The sequence below is a fragment of the Armigeres subalbatus genome, chromosome 1 (genome assembly GCF_024139115.2).
Source record: "Armigeres subalbatus isolate Guangzhou_Male chromosome 1, GZ_Asu_2, whole genome shotgun sequence".
NCBI lineage: Eukaryota > Metazoa > Arthropoda > Insecta > Diptera > Culicidae > Armigeres > Armigeres subalbatus.
In genome coordinates, this window is record NC_085139.1 from 37,075,385 (window position 1) to 37,080,614 (window position 5,230).

A 5,230-nucleotide genomic window follows, 5' to 3' on the forward strand; every position below is an offset into this window, starting at 1 on the left:
GGAAGTCGTGGTAGTACATAACCGTCATGGGCTGCAACAGGCGAGGATAAGAGTAGGGACCTGCACAGTTAACTCCGTGAGGTCTCTCAAGCATCTGGGCGTGATGATCGATGATAAGCTCAATTTTACGAGCCACGTCGATTATGCATGTCAGCGGGCTTCATTGGCGATAAAATCTTTATCACGAATGATGTCCAACAGATCGGCGGTGCATAGTCAAGTGCGTAGGCTGATAGCTGGCGTAGCATTGTCTATCATCCGTTATGGCGTGCCGGCATGGGCCGTAGCACTAAAAGCCGAGTACAATGTAAAGAAATTGATCAGAGTACACCGGCTGATGTGCTTACGTGTCGCGAGCGCATATCGCACCATATCATATGAGGCGGTGTGCGTTATAGCTGGAATGATGCCAATCCACACTCTTGGAGGAGGATGTGGAGTGCTACAACGAAAGGGACTCGGTGCAAGTGCGACGTGTCAAGAGAGCAGCTTCGTTGCTTAAATGGCAAAGAGCATGGGACACCGCAGTCAAAGGTCGTTGGACCCACAGACTGATTCCAGATGTGTCCAACTGGGTTGATAGGAAACATGGTCAAGTCAACTTCCACCTAACACAGGTGTTGTCTGAACATGGCTGCTTTAAGAAATTCCTACACAGGTTTGGCTTCGCAGATTCTGCGGAGTGTCCTGAATGTGTAGGTGAGGTAGAATCGGCAGAGCATGTGATGTTCATGCTGCTTATTAGTGGTATGGATACAACCCCGGACAACCTCGTCGAGAGGATGTGCCGGGAAGAAGCTATATGGAATGCGGTGAACACAGCATCTCAACATATTATGTCGAAACTGCAGCGGTGGTGGCGTCTTGAACAAAACCAACGAGTGCAGTAAGGGCACCTGTGATGCAGTGAACACTTTGCTCACCCCGACAACCAACATGTCGCGGGTGGGCTGCGGGGACCTCAGTATGAAGATATAGAGGTCATTGCGGTTCGCGCGCGGTGGTTGTTGTCGGGGTGCTCGTCTCCAACGTGAGATTATGATACGGACCGTTAGGTTACTATCATAGCTTGCGATCGACGGGTGGTGAGGTAGCCACCCTTGAAGTCGATGTTGTGTGTATTGACGTCAATTGCGTTAGCATAGGCGTGAGCGTTCTCAATAGTCCCCCCCTGATGTATTGCTTAATTGCGGGCCGGGGGTACGGACTGGCGAAAGGGTTTTGGTTTTAGTGGGTCGGGTAAGAGTTACATGACATACCCATCCCCACACTACCTGAGTACCTCCTCAGGTGTCTGGTTGCAGATTTCCGTTTACCCTTGCTCAAGAAAAAAAAACGCACCTAGCGACAAACCTTTATCCGAACCCGAACACAATATGACAAGAATCATTTGCCTTGCATGCTCTTATATTTCCGAGAATACAATGCTAATTTTGTAATCATTGTTGAATTTCAAATATTTCCATAAAAGCAGAAACTATGCTAGCATAAAACCGAAATTTGCTCTAGAAATACTGAAAAATAACGGGTTGAAAAGTTAGCAACAAGATTTTCTTCTTTTTTGTTGATGGCAAAATTTTTCGGATCTTTGTCATTATTATCTCCGACAAAAACAAAGCTTTGTCGTTGGTTCGCTTTTGTCGTTTGTTTCGCACGCGCATTCCAGAAAAATTGATTCCCTGCTTGTAGCTAATATTATTAGTCTGATTATGCTACAGGGCCCAGATTATAATTCAACAGAAGCACATCAGAATCAATCATTATTTTCATCGAATCACACAGCGCAAGGCAAACGCTATTCAATTAGACACAACGATCACATCATCTAGAGCAGTAACAGCAACCATCAAACGAGCAGCACGACGACGATCACAAAACGAAATTCAAAACGTGCGTTTTGAGGCGGCGGTATGTTCGCTCAACACTCATCGTCAGCGCTATCGTTCCTGCTGTTTGTTGGGATAGAAGAAGGATCGCACAAAGCAGAGTAGCGTGTGATTCGTTTTATTCCCTCCTCGCGCCAATAGCTCTGTCGCGTTATATACGTAAGAATTGGCGCGCAGAAAATCTAATTAGACTTTGAATTTGAATGTTGTGCACACGTCCCTAATAAATGTATTTCATTCCGTACTCTGTGTCGCCTATAAAAGGCGACACTTGCTTCAATGTAATGTACAGTGTTCATAACGTAACCTCCGAGCTGGCACGCTGCCTCTCGGAGGCAATAAATCAGTAATAGTCCAGTCTGAACCAGTTGTAACTTTATTCGTCGTCCGGAGAACCACATCAAAAAATCAACACAACGTAGGGTCGTCGTCCCCTGGACGAAACAATTACCACCAAAGTTTTTTTTAGACTTAAGTTACTTAAATTTCTATTCCTGAAACTAGATATTCCCCTAATTTCATCAAAAAGATCATACCAAATATATCATATTCGGGTAACCTTTTTTCATACAAGTTAGTACTTGGACGAAACCTTATAAATATATCTATCAGCTGATTGAACCAGATGTTGGTGTTAAAATCACTACGTACGACTTGGTCAAAGTAAAATAACACCAATATCCGTTTCAATACATTTGGCTGATAGGCATATTTGAAAGTTTCCGTCCAATTACTAACTTGGATGGTCAAAGCTCAAATTATCAGCATCATTTGGTTAACATATCACCTTCTAGGGATAATCATTTTATTTTTATGTGCCGAAAAGACGATACATTATAACGGGAGCTGAATAAGTTTTGAAATAAATGTAAACAAATATAATAAATTTAGTTCTAATATTAGGAATCGTTCACAAATTACGTAACGCTGTAGTGGAGTGGATGGTCTGGAATTCACCAAATTTGCAACACGATTGGTTCAAGCCACTCGGGTCAATGGTCTATTCGGGCAAATGGAATTTTCGGGTGTTTGGTCTTTTCGTGCATCTCGTCTATTCGGGCGCTTGCCATTCGGGCGAATGTAATTCGGGTTTATGTCATTCGGGCGTTCGTGATGGAACCAGTCAAATAGTTATATATTAGGGTGGTTCAAAAAATCGATTTTGCTCCACAGTGCTCATCTGATTCTTTACCATGTTCTGAGTGTCCTCTGAAAATTTGAGCTCATTTGGATTAAAACTGATTTAGCACAAGCCGTTTCAAGTTTGCATGCAAATTAGTATGAGGAAATTTATTTTTTCATTATACTGTTAATGACGTTTCCCCATTAAGCGCAGGTTAAAAGAAAACCTACATAGCAAAAAGGGATACTCAACAGCTTTCACCCAACGAAAACCGCATGTTGATTAATCGTCCCAATAATTAGTAATCGATTTTAAGACAGGTTGCGAATCTTTAGTCATGATCGTTAAACTTCTTTGAGAACATCACTGAAACGTGCAGTGCAACATAGTAGCCTGAATTTGTGTGTGCTATCTTTCGCGCCACGAGCAGCAATGTTGCCTGTTGAGGAGTTATGCAATTAGCTCCAGAAAACCACGGTATAGATTAAATTCGATTACTAATTATTGGAACGATTAATTAAGATGCGGTTTTCTCTGAGTGAAAGCTGTTGAGTATTCCTTTTAGCTATGTAGGTTTTCTTTTAACCTGCGCTTAATGGGGAAGCGTTATTAACAGTATAATGAAAAAATAAATTTCCCCATACTAATTTGCATGCAAACTTGAAACGGCTTGTGCTAAATCAGTTTTAATCCAAATGAGCTCAAATTTTCAGAGGTCACTCAGAAGATGGTAAAGAATCAGATGAACACTGTGGAGCAAAATCGATTTTTTGAACCACCCTATTCTATATAGCTTGAAAGGATAGCATCTGTTTAAAATAAAAGACATAACTCTTAATACCACCCTATGATTAATAGAATTAAACCTTTTAATCTTTACCCATTCGACTATTGGTTCTTTGGACCTTTTCGTCTCTTCGATCTCTTATTTTTCTTAACCTTTTGTCCCTTCGACCTGTTGTCCTTTAGATTTTTTTGTCCTTTGACGTTTTGCCTTTTCGACTTTCCATCCTTTCGACCTTTTGCCCTATTCGACCTTTTATCCTTTGACCTTTGCCACAGGTTCCAAATTACAGGGGTCAGTAAAATTTTACATTTTTTTACACTGCTGACTAAGTCGGTAAAAAAATTAAATGATCATTACGAGAAAAAGAAATTTAATAGACAAAATGATGTACAATAGAGCATTAAACACGTTAAAACTAGCATTCGGTGTTAATTTCATTCTCTCGGCTTGTCATTTCGGATTCAGTCTGCATGTCTATGAACTACAAAGATGATTTTTTGTGAAAAGTTTTAAACTTTTTGTGAAAAAAAATTTTTTTGGGTGTTTTGAAATTGTTTATTGCTAATATTGATTTATTTCAGGAAATTTTCATTTGTTCATGAATTATTTTTCTTTGATCATGGCACTAACCATAAGCCAACTGTAGATAAGCCTTTAGATTCACCAAACCAGCGACTGTTGGATTTTCTAACAATTCTGCATTAAAACCTACCAAAACCTGTATAAGAAAAGGGAAAACGTGAAATTGATAGATTCTTCTACAAAAAATGTAAGCTCACAAAAAATAGTGTAAGAAAAGCTTGCAAAATGGTAAGGTCGCATACAATATTTGTATAAGAATCTACCATTTTCGCATATGTTCAGTTCTTATACAGATTTTGGTAAGTTCGTATTCAAAATTGTTAGAAAATCTAACAATCACCGGTTGGGTGTAGGCGCCGGCATACTAGTTGCCTAATTGAACGTGAACCACTGTGAAACAGCTCAACAGCGGCGTCAACAGTCAGTCGAGGATTGAAGGACCGAAAAAGTCTTGCTGTCCTAGAAAAGTCCAAGGTATTGGAAATCCGGACCTGCGATTGGTATCCCATTCAGCAGATTATTTCGACTCCTGAATAACTTGGCTCCGTCAGAGTAAAAATCAACGGCGACTACTTGTCGTAGCCGCTATGCTCCCCAAAGGTGGAGGATATAGCAATATCGCACACTCACAGGCCAGATTCCTTTCTTTTTTTATTTCTTTGCTGACGTTTCGTTCTACGAGCCCATTGGTCCGTCTCTGTTTAGACATCCTGCTGGATTCCAGTCCAGCTCTAGCTTGCGTTTTCGAAATTAGTGCGTTGACTAATCTGATTGGATCTCCAAATTGTTCGAAAACTCGCACAGGCAACCGTAGCCTTTTGATCCGTGCTTCTATGTTGATCTTGGTTCCGC